This window comes from Carassius carassius, chromosome 35 (assembly GCF_963082965.1).
Source record: "Carassius carassius chromosome 35, fCarCar2.1, whole genome shotgun sequence".
Taxonomy (NCBI): domain Eukaryota; kingdom Metazoa; phylum Chordata; class Actinopteri; order Cypriniformes; family Cyprinidae; genus Carassius; species Carassius carassius.
In genome coordinates this window covers 5,219,393-5,238,783 of record NC_081789.1, presented here as the reverse complement: position 1 = coordinate 5,238,783, position 19,391 = coordinate 5,219,393, and the positions used below count along the sequence as shown (strand labels likewise).

At 40.9% G+C, this 19,391-nt stretch overlaps 1 protein-coding gene and 1 long non-coding RNA gene across 2 annotated transcripts in view; both read right to left on the bottom strand.

Annotated features, from left to right (window-relative positions):
• LOC132115900 (NXPE family member 3-like) overlaps nt 1-15,324 on the bottom strand; it is a 47,034-nt gene extending 31,710 nt beyond the window's left edge. The window contains exon 1 of the mRNA XM_059524309.1: nt 15,267-15,324. The gene's annotated coding sequence lies outside the window, so the exon portion shown is untranslated. The remainder of the gene's footprint in view (nt 1-15,266) is intronic.
• A 3,608-nt stretch (nt 15,325-18,932) lies between these two features.
• LOC132115902 (uncharacterized) overlaps nt 18,933-19,391 on the bottom strand; it is a 411,617-nt gene continuing 411,158 nt past the window's right edge. The window contains exon 2 of the long non-coding RNA XR_009425578.1: nt 18,933-19,088. This is a non-coding gene — a long non-coding RNA (uncharacterized LOC132115902). The remainder of the gene's footprint in view (nt 19,089-19,391) is intronic.

Genomic DNA, 19,391 nt, shown 5'->3' with positions numbered 1-19,391 from the left:
AACAACAGAACTTTGTGCACTTATAAAATAACAAACAAGGTGTGCTGTCTGCAGCCTTTGTCTGCGCTGATCTTCATTTACAAACACGTCATTAAAATGAACTGTAACTCAGTGAATACTCAACGAAGACACATGGAAGATATATCTATAGAAAGCCTGACACAGTCTACTTTTTAACTAAAGTGCTGCCGAAAACAAATATTCTGTGATAAAGTAATCCATATGAAAACAAAGGGATGACCTTTTTTCACGTCTCCCTTCATTATCTTCTAATGCGACCACGCCCCCGCGCTGAACGCTCTATTCAGATTCTAATGTTTGACTGAAGCACGCGGCTTGAATACGCCCACACAACAGAAGACAATGCAACGAGATTGTTCTTCAAGTGTTTTTATTTTACTGTTTGCTTTGCGACGAGAGGAATAAGACATAATTCACCCCTCAAAAAATGTGATGTGGTTGAGGATTTGAGATTTGGATTTCCTCAGAAGAAAAAGAATGAAGCACTTTATTCAGCAGAGATCATAAACATGAGTAAGTCTCTTTTAATTTATTTATATACTTGTACTAGTTTTCACATAACGTGTAAACATTTTACTAGTTAGACTTAGAACTATAATTCCTGACTAAATGTATAATCAAGTGAAATATTGTGAAGTTTCAATAACAATATACAATACTATACAATTCAAAAGCTTGATGTAAATAATACAAATGTTACAAATAAATGTAACTGTAACAAAGTAACAAACAATGCTGTTCTTTCAATTTATCTGCCCCCAAATAACTGAAAAAAAATATTATCAGCTCTTTTCAACATTAATAATAATAATAATAATAATAATAATAATAATAATAATAATAATAAATGTTTTTTTGTAGAAAATAAGATTGTTAAAAGGATTTCTGAAGGATTGTGTGACTGGAGTAATGATGCAAAAAATTCAGTTTGAAAGTCAGCTTTGATTGTTCCTAATAAACTGTTTAACTGCACTCGCAAGTGGATATTAAATTATTTTGTGGTATAATTAAATATATTCTAAATAAACTAAAAACATTAAATTATATAGATTTATTTTGTCCTCACATTCTTTCTTGTAACTCCTCCCTCACAGTGGCCCTGCTGACTGAAAGGCTCATTATGCAGCTCATTATGCAATTCATTACGCAGGACTTTGTCTTCTCAGGTGTAAATCACAATGATATTCATGATAGTTCACGCCTAATTGCATATGACTTTTACCTACAAAAAGTGTCTTAGAAAATGTAAATCAATATATTGTTTTCTGTGAGTGAGTAAACAAGATGATTTTCACATAATTTAGAAAGAAAAATTCTATGCTACAAGCTCCAGTTCTCAAAAGTCCCGGGAACCAATGTTCTGTATGTGTTTTATGGCCTTATTCAAGTGATTTAACATTTTTTTGTTTTTCACTAACCACGCATAACATTTTTTTTTTCTCAAAAACACAATCATGTACATACATGCTGCTCACATATTATTATAGCCCAGTATGTGCTGATTACAGTGAGATTAGACTTTAGCCATTTAGATGTGTATAAGAAACTGTAAAAAGCACAAATGTCAGGGCATGGGAAAACTTCTCCAGGCCCCAAAAATACCTTTAGACTCTGGAGGGTTAAACACATCTACATCATGATGTGGGATGATTTGCATAACACCGCCCAAATGTTCACGCAAAGAAAGAGGCCAAATTTTTATTCTCGCTTTAGTATTGTTGTTAGCACTGTAAAAGCAAAACTACTTTATTTGGCCTTCCAAAACAGGACGATATCTGCTTCGTCATGCCTGATCATTGCTGGTCGTTGAGGAAATACATAAACTTTGTACTGTGGATCAGCTTTCACTATGGACGAAGCAGAGTCTAGCCTTTCAGAACGATGAGCTTTGTAAAAATTGGCGCATTTCAGAAAGGTGGGGCATAGAGGAACAACGGTAATGTACATTAAATGCAGGGGCATAAATTTAGTCTAACAGTAGTGGGGGCAATAAACATAAAATTTCTCAATACCAATTTCTGAACGGGGCTCAAATAATATGGCTAAAATTATACTTGTAAGTATATGTATACACATATGTATACACAGAGAAATGTTTTACTATTATTAGGGTAGCAGGGAGACCGTGCCAAATTAGACAGCTTCAAGCTGTTGTGGTCATGCCATGACAGCGCTCGTGTCCATTAAAGACATTGCGCTGTCTCCCTGCTGCACTGATAGTTACTACTATCCAACACAGTGTTGCCAGGTCTGTGGTTTTCCCGTGGAATTGGGCTACTTTATCACTGTTGCCACGGGTTGTTTTTCATGTTCCCAGGATGAAGCGACCCCAATAACATGTATTTTCGCCCTGCAAATGCGATTTTGACTTGGGGTCACCATCGAGACACAGATAATATCATTTGGACTAGTTTTGGGCTAATTTTAAATAGCAATTGGGTGGGATTTGTTATGAAAACCTTGCAACCCTTTTCCTCAAGCAGGTAACATTATTATTGCTAACATAGTGGAAACATCTGTATTAAAAAGAAAATAATCTTATGTTTAAGTGAATATAATAGCTTTGACAGCCTTAATTACTGGAGTTCCACAACTGTTGGCTTTTTTCTCTGTCACCGTACTCGCGTGTGTTTGTGTGTGTGTAGTTGATGTAAAAGAGGAAAGCAGGCATATGGACCAAAGCCCTTTGAGGCAAGAGAGGTGGAGACTCAACAAGTTTTTGCCCCGTTTGTGTTGTTTTACTACTTACAATTATTTCAAATATAAATCATTGTTATTTACAATGCACAGTGTTGTTTTTAATCATATCCCCCCTATGACTATGTAGAAAATAATGTGTTTTTATAACCTTTAACCACATTAACACATTGCATTACATCAAATAAATTTTTAGTTGCCCCATGTATCATCAGCCGAATGGTTTGAATAGGTCCAATGACAATAGCTTAGTGTACAAACACAGCTGCATGGAAGTGTTGATGTCATGTGAAGGCATCTCCAAAACATTATGAAAAATATAACTGTATTTGAAGGATACAACTTGAAGAAAATGATATGATTTGCATGTTTCCTTCTTAAGACCATCTCACACTCGGCCCGTAGCCAGCTATGAGGTCACTGAGGTCCGGACCTATGTCATTTTTTTCATGTTCAAAAATAAAATTTGTTCTCTGAATGACTAATTTGCTGTTAAACTCCTCATATTGAATGTCTGCATGTATAATTCATTTTAATTCAGGGTGTTTAGCGTCAGTTGTATGGAAATGATCGCTGCCAGACGCTGCTGAAGTGAACAAGTCTTCAGAGTGTTGTGAGCAAGAGCGCGGACGTTGCCAGATCCATTATCCATCTATAATAAGTGTTTCTTAACTTGTCTTTTCCACTTAATTTGATACTTTAGAAAGTGAATAAATTAGGAAGTTGCGGTTTAGGGTCAGCGATATCTTTATCTTATCTAATCTCCAAAAAATATGAAATAATTTGGTTCATTTTATTTATTTATAGGTTTTTGTTCATTTTTAATAGCAATAACTGGCAACATGGCATCGATGTCAAAAAAGTCCACAGACAGGTTATTGCTGACAAGATCTGACATTCAGTATTCCCCTCTTACCCAATGTCACATCTTGTCAGCAATAACCTATCTGTGGACTTTTTATATTACATGTTTTTAAATCATACCCTATTTACTGCATCAAAATTGTTAATGCTTTACTATATTTATGGAGTGGATAATTTTATCAGTTGTTTATTATTCATGCAACCTTTCATTTTGCTGTTATAGATTGTATAACCATTATATAGCTGATAACTTTGTCTAGTGCTCTTATGAATGTTTATAGCATGATTTGTGAAAGTTTAACTACTATACTGAATGACTTAGCATATATTTGTTAATGGCTAGTGTTTGCATATTTCATTTCATTCGGTACCCTACTTGTTCTACAGATCTCTTCAGTAGTGCTAAATGTTACAGGTTTTTACAGCGTTTCTGACAGGTGATATAAAAAGTCCACGGATAGGTTATTGCTGACAAAATGTGACGTTAGGTAAGAGGAGAATACCAAATCTTGATCTTGTCAGATCTTGTCAGCAATAACCTGTCTGTGGACTTTTTTGACAGCGATGCAATGTTGCCGGTAATTGCTATTAAAAATAAACAAAAACCTATAAATAAATAAAATTAACCAAAGTATTTCAAATCTTTTGGAGATTAGATATGATAAAGATATCGCTGACCCTAAACCGCAACTTCCTAATTTATACACTTTCTAAAGTGTCAAATTAATTTCAGTTGTATTATAATGACGGAAACGTGGTCCATTAAAACTACATAACCAGCTCTCAAACATTAATCTGCACTAATGAAATCAAATACACATACGATAAAGTCAGTGGTTGTGCTGTGACTGATGTCAGCTATACTTGCTTGTAAAATAGAGTTAGAAGCAACAGAATATATTTTTTTAAACTGAAATACTGCTCCTCTCTGCACTCGCTGAACACAGCAGGTGCAGAGAGAAAGGCTCGCACTGGGAAAGCAAGAGAGCTCATGCGGCAGCACCAGAGAGTCTCAGAGACTAAATAATGATTGCCCAAAAAGTCGCTAGATTTGTCACTAGTCGATTTTGTGAAAAAAAAAAAAAAAAAAGTCGCTAAATGTAGCGATGCAGACGCCAAGTTAGCAGCTCTACTCCACTGCCCAGCGGACCGGCTTCAACCGTCTCACAGGTGTTAATAGGCTACTCCTGAGGTGTAACCAATCAGATAGCACTGTGGGCGGCAGCTATATCAGAGCCAGCCAAAGTAGCGCATTTTAAAATAAAATTGACTTTAATCAAACCACGGAATTCGTGATAAGTTTTGTGAGCCATCTCGCCACTAGTGTAGTAGCAGTGATCACTTTGGGGATAAAAATAATTAATCCACCGGGGATAAAAATTATTAAGCAAAGGCTGGGATACATTGACCAGAAAGGGGGAAATCCCACGCACCCCCCCCCCCCCCCCCAGCAAATTGCACCCTGGGTATTTTACACTAAGTGCAAATAGGTATAGATTCTATTTACACTGTTAAAATTTTACTACTTATTGCAAATAGTGGCAATTATCTGCACCTCAGTATTGTAGTACATTGTAAAACAGTATGCAATATTAACTTATTGAGTGTAAATTTTAATTTTAATTCAAATTAATAAATGGATGCCACCCTATTGGGACAATAAAGCCCTTCATACACCTATCCTAACCCTGCCCAATACTTTTTTTTTTCAACGTACAAACATCAGTCCAATCAGGCTATAAATCCAATGGGGCAATCCAAGAATCAAGAACGTGAAGACAGAATCATACACAAACAGGCAGGCAGAATAACAATGAGAAACGCTTGATAAGGCAGGTTACTGGCAATGCTTCACAATGAGCAAACACGCTGACTCCTGTTAAATTGTGTCAAACAGGAAATAACTGTAGAAGCAGAGGGAGCGGTGAACAATCAGTACTCAGATAAGAGCTCCCTCTGCTGGTGTGGCATTACAGAATTGATCCCAGGTCGATCGCAGAAAAGTGAACCCGTCACACATTTTACCATCTTCGCCACTGGAGCTGATAATTGTTGGTTGTCTTTTGTAGTGTTGTCTAGTAGAATCACACGTTGGTGGGTGGAGTTAGTGTAAATAGCTTCAGCCAACAAGGCGGGCTATTTACACTTAGTGTAAATAGACACTATGTGTCACAGTGTCTGGGTTGTGTTCCCTGGGTGTCCACTAGATGTCCTCTTTTCCCACGGTGTCTTTCACTTCATTAATCACATTCCTCACGTCCCTGCTTAATTATTGCACCCAGCTGTCACTTATTACCTATCATCACACCCTGTTAGTTTCCCATTAGCATTTGTCTCTCCTTGTGTATATAACCCGGTCTGTCTTAGTATGTGTCACGGAGTCGTTGTTAATTCATGTCCGTCATCTTGTCGTGCTCTTGCCTTGTGTCCTTCTTTGTTTATGTTTGGTTTGGTTTTGTTTGGTATCGACCCCTGCCTGCACTGTTTATTCTCTTTGGATTGCCCTTAATAAAAGACTTACTCGCAATTGGTTTTATTCCCGTGGTTTCCTGTATCACCGAACGTGACAGAATGACTCCGTCACAGTAAGAACCAGCAGAATGTCTTTTGATGTTTCTCGTTCCCCAGCCAGGAGCAAAATATTTGAAGTTGACCGCCCTCCGCCAAGAGGGCAATGAGGTGGGTGCCATGGCTCTAGCTCGGTGTCCTGAAGCGGCGGACCGGCAGGGGACGACCATACTAGCTGCTCTAGAGACCTCCGTAGAGGTAGCAAGCCTCTCAGCACCGCTACATTTCCGGGCGGTAACTGAGAGAAGCGCTGGCTGGAGCCTGCAGGAACTCCAGCACTGTACCATACGGGCAGTTAACTGGGTCGAGCTGGCGGTCTCCGCACCAAGAAGTGAAAAGCTTCCACTTCAAGGCATACAGTTTCCTCATTGAGGGAGCTCTGGATTGGAGAACGGTCTAACAACCTCGGTTGAGAGACGGGAAACTAAGAGTTGTGCCTCCTCAGAGACCACACCTACAGCCTCTAAGCTCCATGCGGCGGCATCAGAAATCAGGCCCAGGAACCATTCCGGGCCCGGCCAGAACGGGGCTACTAACAGCAGCCGGCTCCGTCCCGGCGCACTCTCTCCAGAACTTCAGAGAGCAGAGCAATCGGGGGAAAAAATGTACAGATGAAGCCTCGGCCACGTCTGTACCATGGCGTCCAGCCTCAGTGGAGCTGGATGAGTCAGAGGAAGCCAGAGGGGACAGTGCGATGTGTCTCGAGTCACAAACAGATCCACGCGAGTCTGGCCAAACTCTCCAACTCTGCTTCATCACCTCGATGTGAAGCCGCCATTCCCCGGGCCTTGGTCCCTGCCTCAACAGGATGTCTGCTCCCATATTAAGATGCCCAGGAATGTGAACTGCTCTGAGCGAGAGGAATTCGTCCTGGGCCCACACTAGGATCTGGTACGCTAGTTGTATAAACGGCGTGAGTGCAGACCTCCTCTGTGGTTGATGTAAGAGACCACCGCTGTGTTGTCTGTGCGCACCAACACATGGCAACCTCTTAGGTCTGGGAGAAAATAACGAAGTGCACGAAACACGGCCAGCATCTCCAGGCAGTTGATGTGCCATGTCAGATGGCGACCACTCCACAGACCGCGGGCAGGGTGGCCACTCATGACCGCACCCCAGCCGGTGAGGGACGCGTCTGTCGCTAGCATCCCGCGGCGACAAGGAGCTCCCAGCACTGGGCCCTGAAACAAGAACCAAGGCTTCCTCCACATATCCAAGGCACGTAGGCAGCGCCGCGTGACCTTTAGCATGCGAAGTGGGTTTCCCCTCAGGGAGAACCCCTTGGTCTTGAGCCACCACTGTAGGGGTCTCATGTACAGCAGGCCAATAGTATTCACGTTGGACGCAGCTGCCATCAGACCCAGCAATCTCCGTGACTGCTTGACAGGTAGTGACCGGCCTTCTCTCACTCTCGCGACTGCAGTGAGGATCGACTCGATCCGAGCAGGTGACATACGTGCCTGCATCGTGGTCGAATCCCACACCATGCCCAGATAAGTGGTTCTCTGACCTGGAGAAAGCACACTTTTCTTGGCGTTAAGTCTTAACCCCAGCTCTTTCATGTGTGCGAGAACGACATCTCGGTGCAGAACCGTCATCTGCTCAGATTGAGCTGATATCAGCCAATCGTCAATGTGGTTGAGTGGTGAAAGTGTGGGGTGAGAGTGCAAGGCCAGTGGAAGATCCGTATTTTTAGGCTTTTGCCCCCAAAAGCAAACCTCAGGAACTTCAGATAAAGAAGGATGGAGATAAGTGCACCAGTCCTCGGACTTGGCCTGTGCAGGCGTGCTAAACTTCAGTTCCCTGACTGAGAGGTTCAAAAAGCACAGATCTAGAAAAGGACACAACACTTCATCCTTCCTTGGAACAGTGAAGTACCGGCTGTAGGACCCGGACTCTGCAACACAAGAAGGGACCACATCGATGGTCTCCATCCTCAGAGAGAGTCTACTTCTGTTCCATTACCAGAGCCTGCTTGGGGCCCACCAGAACTGGATTCTGTGGCCTCTCACTACAGTGTGCAGGACCCACTGAGACAGCCAAACTAGCTGCTCTGGAAACCTCCCAGGAGGTTGCGAGCCTCTTAACACCGCTACATATCCGGGTGGTAACTGAGAGAAGCGCTCGCTGGAGACCCCTGTGCCCTGGAACACCGGCAGGGTTGGCAGATCGATCTCCTGAGGGCACTGAGGAGAGATGGGCACCGTGTAATGTGGTGTATACCGCTCTTTCCCAGTGGGCCTGCCCTCCGAGGTCCTGAGCCGCAGCATCAGGACTCTCGTAGCTGAAGTCTCCTAAAAACGACGGTCCTCAGACCCATGTCGTCTGCTAGGAAGACTAGACCAGAGCCTGCTCGGGGCAGGACCCCGTGAAGTACACTTGGCAGGGGCTCCCACACCGCCATGTGACCTCCAAAGGGAACCAGTCTCGCGAGACTGGCCTCTGGTGTGCCTAGAGTCTCTAGCTCGGTGTCCTGAAGCGGCGGACCGGCAGGGGACGACCATACTAGCTGCTCTAGAGACCTCCGTAGAGGTAGCGAGCCTCTCAGCACCGCTACATTTCCGGGCGGTAACTGAGAGAAGCGCTGGCTGGAGACCGCTGCACCCTGGAACACCGGCAGGGTTGGCAGATCGATCTCCTGAGGGCACTGAGGAGAGACGGGCACCCTGTAATGCGGTGTACACCACTCTTCCCCAGAGGGAGCTGGCCCTCAAAACGTCCTAGGCCTTATGCGTCAGGACGTTATGATGAAGGCTATCCAGCGAAAACAACGGTCCGTAGAACTGCTTTCCACTAGAAGCCTTCGGCCTGGGAGTGCCACTCTGACTCTAGCGTCTGCGGAGTACAAAAGTGACACCCCCGGCATGAGGGGCTGGAACATGGTTGGGACTGCTCCGCCCAGCAGCCCCTGACCGCCTCAACCTCCTCAGAGGAAGAGAGGTACACAAGTGTTCTCACATAAGAAATTACATCCCAAGAGCCCCTACACATCTAACTTCACATAGTCAGATAAATATTAATATATAGTAGTCAACAACCAGATGAGTCAACACGGTCTGGTGTAGAAAAAAAACTCACATAAAGATGAAACAATGTAATACACGCGTTGCCTCGGCAGCGTGCATGTCTATTTTTTTTAATAATATATGCTACTCAGTCATACAGACAACATCAATCTCCTCAGAAAAAGATGAATGCTGCAGCGAGCTCTGCCTCTGAGGACGAAGAAACCACAGCACGGGTTTTCAAGCCTCGAGACCGAGCTCTAGATCTAGTGAACACGGGTGGAGATAGGACGAGACGTCTCCAACCCGTTCGCCAGATCATGTGCGATTCCTGCGAACGCGGTCGCCGCCGTGCCCCAGCGCGACCGGAACCGCAAGATCGCATGCACAGATACACTCCTCAGAGCGTGCCCGGCGAGAGAGCATGCAGCAGCAGCAGCGAGCTGTCTCAGAGGGCGAAGAAACCGCAGCGCTGGTTTCCAAGCCTCGAGAACGAGCTCTAGATCTAGTAAACACTGGTGGAGATAGGACGAGCCATCTCCAACCCGTTCACCAGATCATGTGCGATTCCCGCTATCGCGGTCGCCGCCGTGCCTCAGCACCATCGAGACCGCGACCGCAAGATCGCATGCACGGACACACTCCTCGGAGCGTGCCCGGCGAGAGCGGAGCGCTTAACAGCGAGAAAAGCACAATCAGCCCCCCCGAGAGCCGACTGCGCGAGCTCCACACTTCATTAATGCTGCTTATTATAATATTAGGCATAATATGCGTGTGTAACTGGTGCTTGTGCGACTGGTGCTTGAACAACTGGCGAGCTCATCGACGCCTTTCCATATCAGTCTCCTCTGAGAAAGACAGGCAGTGCGTCGCGCCCTCTCATCGGGGAGAGAGTACCGCAAACGCGGGCTTCCGAACCCCCGAGAGCGGCACCGGATCTGGTGGCTAAGAAAGAAGATAGGGACTTGCTGCCCGTCTTACATTCCTTCCAGCAGATCCGAAAGCGAATCCCGCGAGCACAACCACCGCTCCGTTTTTTCCTCGACAAAAGCGGGGCTGGCACCGCGAGAAATGCCAGTGAAAGCTCTCTCCTCAAAGAGAGCCTTCTGAGAGTGAAGCAAAGGCTCGCATCGCAGCAGTCAACTCCCTCGAGAGCTGACACTGCACGCTTCACTCTCAAGCAGACAACACACGAGCTGCGTGTGTCCCTACATTTTTTTTTTTTTTTGGCAGGGAAAACACACAGCCTGAACGCTGCCTGCTCTCGCCCAAAACTTCTCTTGATTGAAGCTTTGACAATGGAGTTTATCAGTGGACAAACGACACTAAATAAGACTCACAAACAGATAGCAAATGACAAACACACACACAGCGCGTGCTGAAGACAGATTTTTATATTTTTATAATTTTTTGTTGTTACTATGATCTCAGTGTAAATCCTAAGAATCTATAGATGGTTGTGACGAGTGGGGCGGGGCCGAGAGCTGTGGGAACAGGAGCGAGGCTGGTGGAGTGATTGGAAATGAGCGACACCTGCTCGACCCACCGGTCTCGAGTCCCACGGAGGAGATGGAAGGATATAAAACAGGAGCGACGACAGTGAAGGACGAGAGAGGACCAGGCCTGGGTTTTAGTTTGTGTGTTTTTTTTTTTGACAATCAATCAAACTTTAATTACAAAATAAAGACAAAACAGAAATAAATAAATAAATAAAAACCAAATACAAAATAAAGTCCAGGCCTGGTCCTCTCTCGTCGGTCACTGTCGTTGCTCTGGTTTTATATACCAGGTGTATTTCAACAACCAGGTCGGAAGCCGTATTCATATCTATATTCCTGGATAACAATGTCAAAATTCATCAGACTCAAACTGTGAAAGACTGTGAACCATATAGTCCTGACCTATTGGAAATCTTCAGGATGTGCTTGTGTTCATTTTACATACCCTGCCCCCCCAAAAAAGAGTTGCATACTCTAATATTTCATTGGACCACCTATAGCTGTCATTACATTGTGCTTTGTTGCCGCATTGTTGCCGCATTGTTTAAACAACATTATGCAACATCAAAACATTTATTTCCGTCAGGAGTTGCATTTATTTATTTTTTAGGCCTGGATCTTGTATTGTCAATGGCAAAGTCTAACCACTCTGTAAAGTCGACTCCAGCACATCCTCAAGACATTCAGTTGAGTTAAGCTCAGGACTGAAGATCAGTGCCCGGTTGCATGAAACTCCTTAAGCTAAGAAATCCCTTACATATAAGGTTAAGGGTACCCTTATTGAAACTTGGGTTGCAAGAAAAAACCCTAAGGGTTTCCTTAAGGAACTTAAGGCTGTTATTAAGTTTTTCCCCTTAATTATCTAAGTGTTCCCTTAAGCGTTGCTACAAAGTCCTTAGTGACCATTTCACCTTAATAAATTTAAGGGACCAAAACAGCTCCCTTAAGTCAACTTAAACTCAAAATACGATGGCTGATTTAGTGTTAATTGAATAGGAGGAAATACCAAGGCGTGTTTTTAATGATCGTAATAATCCCTTGGAGATGATGAATGGTTGATGAAAGGCTGAAATGTATTATTATTATTATTATAACCACTTACGAAAACAATAATTACATTTTCGTCCTCTGTCCAGTTTGGTTTACGTTTTTTTTGTTTTTTGTTATGTTTGTACTCTCCATAGCAAAAATATATTAAAACAAGTGTGATTTTAGCAAGGGTTTGGCTTTGTGGTTCGTTATGTTCCGTTTACTGTTAGAGGTAGTAACTATAGCAACTGCGGCGATCTTTGCCGTATGTTGTCAGAAACTACTGTGAAACGCTTAGTATAAACACTTAGGTAAGGGTGACAGTTAAGAGGTTTCTTGCAACGCTCTTAATGAAATCCCTTACCTCAGGGATTTCTTCTCTCTCAGGGAAACCCTCACTTAAGGAGTTTCATGCAACCGGGCACAGTTCATACATGAAAATGATTCCTCGTGCTCATAGAACCACCATTTCACAAATTGAGCCTGATGAATTTTGTTGTTGTCATGGTGGAATGTGTACATTGGTATGTGGTTGTTTAATAAATGAAAAGCTACACACACCATCAGTTTGGGCTAAAAGAATAATTGGCAAACATACAACAAGACGGAAACATAAAAATCACTGCAATAATCATCCACTTCTAGACTCTTCAGTATTTGCTCATTTAAATCCAAATAGTGACTTTTTTTTTGACCAGGCAGTGTACATTTGAATGATTCTACATATCCAAAATTTCAGAGTTTGTAATCAATGTACCCTTTAAATATCTGAATATGACACTGTGACTGGCATTGGGACAATATTCATTCTCTTTGTTTATCCTACCGGACTGTGGAAGTGTATAAGCTGAGTCTGTTGCACAGACAACAGTGGGCATGTATATATTTTGTTCAGAGGGTACTGGTGTTGGTTCTGGAGACCAGTCTGCGGATGTTGGTGTGGAAGTTCTGAAGGGTCACTCTCGGGTGTTTGTTGCTTTTTGGACTGATTTATGTGCTTAATTGAAGCTACGCAATGAAGCTCGTGTGCACGTTTGAAGAAAATCCTGGATACAACCAAGCTGTAATCAAAGAACTCTTAAGTAATGACAATTGAGATGTCCTTTTTGATATGTCAAATTTTTGTACAAATTTTACCTCGGAAGAAATTTTGGCAGTATCAGAAGATTTGAAGCACAGTCCTGTGACTTTTTTTAACAGTATGTCAAACTGTTTTCATTTTTCAAGACAAGCCATGATCAGAATTAGTGCTCGAGTTTCTTTCTAACCACCAGCGCCCCCGTCCTCTGCGCACAGAATTATAGGCTACTGCATGTTGCCTTTGCTATGACGGTCGCACTATTCTTCTTAAAGGAGCATTTCACCCGTGGGAATATTGACCTTCATTGAAAGTGGGTCATATATGTAGTCGAAATCTATTAAAACTTTCGAATTTGGTGCCTTTTTGACCGAGTTATTACAGAAAGTAACTTTAGGGCTAATTTGTATGTAAAACCACAACTCCCACAATGCAACACATTTGCACAGCTCCATAAGCCATTCCCACTAATCCAGAACACCGCTGTTAGGCGATATTGTCTACAAGACATTGAGGACACAGTTAGCGATGTATGGTATTTACGTGCCACAGTAGTAAACAATGCCACAGTAAGCTTTTTGTGCATTAAAAAAGGTACTGCACAAACAGTTTACAGTTGACGTTACGTAACGTATTAACCGGGAATCATTTTGTGATAATAATGCTTGAAGAAATTGTGTACATTTCACAAAATGAATAATAAATAAAATTGAAACACTTATTTTACAGTTAGACGTCCATTTGTCCCTGCAGGCTTCGGCTGGCGTTTCCAGTTTACCTTCGGAATTCTGAAGTATGTCTCCAGGACGCCTCTGTCCATATGCGGGGCGAAACTAGGATGGTTCACAATGCAAACATCCGTGTCCTTGTCTGCCTCAGACATTTCTTCGAGGAGAAATTGGCATCTTTCAAATTCTTGCAGCAGACAGACTTGAGCTCTGTGTCCGTAGGCGCACAACGAGAGCACAGACACCACCAGTCCGCACCAGCTCGAGCACGCCCGGGCTCCTCGGACACGACAGGCAGGTCTCCGGCCTCGGCTGCAGCCGCCGCCTCCTGTTCCTCCATCAGCCTCAGCTGCTCTGTGCTATATTGTGGCTCGTATAGATAGCCACGAACATCTGTATCGAGCAACAGACTTTGAAAATCCTCTTCTTCCGTATCATGAGTTGTTCCTCCAGCCATTCTCGTAAATCTGACTCCATAAGCGCTTGTTAGCTTAGCTACATAGCTTCCAAACAAGATGGCGAATTTTCATTTTCGTTTCTGTAAGTTTAGTCCCACCCACTGATCTGTAATAGGCCTGTCGGGTGAGTGGGTCCCATCCCCTGGAATAATAATAAGCTAGTGTCTGTAGTCTCTACACTTTTCAATGAATTTTGACTTCCTGCTTATTATGACGCAAAATGACGATTTTTACGTCATAATAAGCAGGAAGTAAAACACTTAAATCCTTATTTCTCCCATCTCAGGGAAAAACAAAGGAAAAATCCATGATCATTATAATATATGACTGGGTTTCTAACAATACAAAGCTAAATGCAAATGGGTGAAGTGATCCTTTAAAAACGTCGCTATTGCCGCCATTCATATACTTTTTATGATAGCCAACATTTAAGCCAATGCAGCTCACAGTCACTTAACGTGCAGGATTCATCACAAAAACTTTGTGGTGCACGCATCTTGACTGTCGTACACTTTGACATAAATCATAACTGGGATCTCAAAGTGAGACACGATCATCATGTTCGCACAGCCTGACAAGCAACAATCCTAAAGGACTATTAAAAACTGCACAGTGTGTACCCAGCTTTAAGATTGTCTACTTTGTCAGTCATGCGCAGAGTCAGACAATTAAATATAGTGCATCTGTTTCCACTAAAAATAGCCAAAAGGTGTTCCCTTTATCAGCAAAACTGCACAAATTTAATTCGATTTGAATGACTTAAAACACTTTAAATACCATCTCGCAGGTGGAAAAGTATTTGCTTCCAATGTACTCATTTGGAAGTCGCTTTGGATAAAAGTGTCTGCTAAATGACGAAATGGACATGAATGAGATCAATTTTGTTCTAAACAATTTATCTGAGAACAGTTTTTGATGATAGTTTGATATTTATTCTAAAAGGTAGCAAGGATACTGGATTATTATTATTATTTAATATTTTATTATTATTATTATTTTTTATTACTATTATTATTTTTAGCAATTAATGTGTTACATATGGCTTTTATATAATCCGTATTTCATATTTCCTTAATGTCTTGTTTTATAAATAAGACCCCTGTTCTATAAGTTTTTGACTTTCTTAAATTCAAATTCTGCATATGAATCAGATTGAGGAACTGAATTTGAATATAAAGGATATCTTGTTGTCATGGATATATATATATATATATATATATATATATATATATATATATATATATATATATATATATATATATATATATATATATATATATATATAGTTAGTATTTAAGTGTATATAAATATGAACTTACCAGGCAGAATGTAATCCAAACAGAACATGCAAATAGTAATACATCTTTTCTTAACCCGTAAACTGAAACACAGAATATATCAATTGCCAAATCCTTTATAAACTTAAACCATAACATCACTTTGAAATAATGCCCATGAACTACCGATTACCTTGTGTATTTGAACCCATCGTGGATGGTAAGTCTGTCATCAGCTTGTAAATGAATAATATGAAAGAAAAAAAAAACTTACACCTGTTAAACTGGTTGCGCTGTCAGTCACATACAGTAAAGTATGATAATGCCTGGCTGACGACACAGCTTGATGCTCATTGGTTTAAACCATTCTGATCTTTTGTTCTGTGTGACATCCGTCTTTGATGTCCTGGTGGCTGATAAACATCAAGAAGTGAGAACTTTGTCTTGACTCCATTTATTTTACTTCTCCATTGACTTCAGCCGCACTCCTCTTCCAGACAAGGCATTAAAAAAATAATACTAATAATAAAAAATTAAAAACACGTTGTGGCGGGAGGAGCTAATGAGATCTTTTATTAACAGAAAATAAAACAAAGTGTACAGAAACAGGAAAAGTGTCACTCAGTGGCGCGCGCCGCGCATATTGAAAGCTCTCGTGGTTATTAAATCTGGTCTCTACCGCAAAAATTATTTTTCACTGACAAAGTGAATGAAATTTATTTTAAGCTCATGCACAGGTTCTACCCTGTAAAGAAGTTTATACAAAGATTTAAATCTGACATTGATCTTACATGCTCTTTTTGTTCGAGCTCTGAAGAATCTGTACACTTATTTTGATCATGTCACTACACTCAGAAACTTTGGGATGACGTTGGTGTGTTTGTCAAGTGTAAGATTTTGCCAGGCTTCTCAGTACATATGAAAAACATTATATTTGGGTATTATGACTCTGACCACACAAATAAAAGAATTTCCTAAACAAATTTCACATTCACAAATGCAAATTCTCCAACTGTCTTCTCTGTTTTTCTAAAAGAAATGGAAAACTATTTGAATGTAATATCCAGCCTGATCAAAACGTACATATTTAGACGTAAATTAAAACTGTCCAATACGTATGAGCCTTTACGTATTTACAGTGTAATTTACGTATTATCTGGACGTAATTACAGGTTCGATACGTATCGAAATTTACGTAAAAACAACCTCAAATACGTACAGATAGAACGTGTTCTCTGACCAGTTATCCATAGAAATTTGCTCATGAAGCTGCTTTTCAATGTGTATCGGATTAATTTTTTTAATATTTATGTATATTTTCCCTTTTTATAATTTTTTTTCGATAAATCTAAGATCCCTATACCTCACCCGAACCTAAACCTACCCATTTTATACAGAATGTTAAAAGAATAAAACATAATAAAACACAATTTAAGTAAAAATATAACATTAAAACGTTATTTTGAGCCACTAACGTTAATTTTACACCTACCCCTAAACCTACCCATAACCATTTCTTAAAACTACATAACGTTACTGTTATAAATAAACAAATAACAGACAAACAAACATAATGTTAATCATTTATTTTTTGCGAAAAAATATCAAAAGTGGTACCAAAAGTAAGTCTTTGTAAAGTACATTGTGTGGATCATAAAGAACTTGATATTTCTCAACTTCCACGATGAGACGAGTGTCGTCCATTATTGTCTTTCCAGGTGCACTCTGAAGACCACCGCCTGTGACAGCACGTGCTGTTGTTTATGATTGTCAGCACGACATCCGTTCTTCTGCCAATATATAGGCCTAGTTATAAGAATACGACTACTACTAATAATAAATTAATCTCCAAGGTTAAACTAGCAATATAAATTATTTAAAGTTGTTTTTGTATTTCGGCAAAAAAGTTTATTTTTGGATAGAACTGTAAGTACTTTAACAGATTTTGTAAAAAAAAAAAAAAAAAAAAAAAAAATAATAATAATAAAATAAAAATTATAATAAAATAATAGAAAATGTGATTTTAAATATCATACATTGTTATGTAATTTGCTAAGAACACAGTAGATATCATTAATGCAAATTTTGGGCAAAATTCCTTTTTCGTTTCAGTACATGTGTATTTTGGCCCTGATCATTGTCACTTTATCTTCTATACATATTTTTTTATATTAATTTTCTTTCCTAACATCCAGTTCTTGTTAAAACACCCTATATGTGCTTTTTGTGCATTTAGAGCACTTTTTGTGTGAAATCATATTTATTTTGTCCACCAAATGTGTACTTTCACTTTAACTGAGCGTCAGCAGCGTAGCAAAAATAGACCCAGCGCCGAAACGATCGCGTCACTGCTGCTTCTGCTCTGCTTCTGCTACGCTCTGCCGCGCAGCCTCTGCGTGCGGTGTGAACGCTCTCATCTGTTAATAGGCACCGAAAAAAATACGCGCTGCTTCTGCTCTGCTGCAGCTTGCGGTGTGAACCCGGCCTGAAACTCTGCTCGTCAAATGTCTGATGCATGGTCAAGCGATCTGGCGTCACTTTTTTGACGCATTGGCGTTATTTTTCAACGTGCAGGTTAGTCCGATAGACTTATATAGAACTCATCAGCGTTTAAATTTGACGTCTTGGGTCAGCACAATGCAACGAGACTAAATAAATAAAAATAAAAATGAATAGGTTATAAAAAAATTATATATGACAGAGATCGTTTTTATCTGGCCCTTCAACTTGTTTTTGAGGTTTAAAAATACTCGCAATCTGATATCAAAGTGCTCTCTGTGCAAAGGCTTAGCGCGTTCATCAGTGGTGAGTTTAACAACACTCAACTGCAGGTAAAACAGCATTCAGCGGTGAGTTTGACCAAAGCAACGCTCAACTGCAGGGAAAACGGCATTAAAAGGTGAGTTTAACAACGCTCCAAGACGCGTGCAAGTAAGCAGTTTAACCGTTTTCTTTACAACCCATTCTCGCTTATCGCTTATTCATAGTTTATCACTATGAAATCACGTTCAAGAAGTCTCATTCAGCACACATCGCGATACTTGCCATCAGTTACATGTGCCACAGGTTCGGTGAGTATATGTAAATACGCTCTTTTAATGCCTGTTATAAAATGTATTCTGTCTTCTTTATTAATCAGATTAGCACCGTTTTGTTTACTCGCTGTATTATATCAGTCATCCGAGGCTGTCTTTGAGTTTTATTGCGTTTAACTAAATGAACACACCTGCTAACTAGTGTGATTAAACTCTGTCGGTCACGTGACGTGCCATAGACTTTCAATATATTCATTTCAGGTTCAAAGATGTAAATTTGTAGTAAAATCATGGTAACCATGACACGTACAATAGTAACAAATTAAATTTGAAGTTAAAACCCAGGAACGGGACATTTACCATGTTTTTTTTTTTATCACAGTAACTGTAGTTTTACTATGGTATATTAATAATCAATACAACAATACAATAATCATCAAACTAACTATGGTTGTACAACTGTAATGGTCGTTTTTGATGTGCTTTTATATGACAGATATCACACATTTACTGTACCATGCTTTTGATACCTTTTTATGTAAATCAAAAAAAAGTAAATAAATAAAAGGACACATTTTTCCCCTCTTGCAGTTCATTCATATCAGTTTATATTTTAAATATTTTGCTCACAAAACATTATTAAAATTCTGTTTATAATTCTATTTTATTCTACCCCCCTCCCTTCTTATTTTTATTATTAATTTTTTTTTTTATTTTTAGCTGAAAAGATGTAAAGGAAGCAGTCAGCCCTGTGGTGTTTCTGGAGAGGTATTCCTTCAGAAATGGAGAAGACAGAAAGCTGCGGAGGCAGACATTTGCAGCAGTAAGTCTGTGATAGTTTGACCTTTAAACAATACGGCGCTAATCTGATTAGCAGTCCTGTAACACATAACACAGCATTGTTTCAACACACACATACCAGTGGACTTATGTTTGTTTGAGCACAACCCAGCAAACATGCCCCTTTGGGGCCCGCGTGGGCCCACTGTGGGCAAAAAAATCTTGCCTGTGTGGGCAGCCCACTGTGGGCCCCAATACCGGTGTGAAATGCGGGGCACGTGCGGGCCCCACACTGCGGGACCCGTGTGGGGCCCGAGTGGGACAGCCCAAAAATGTGGGTTGAGTTTGGGCT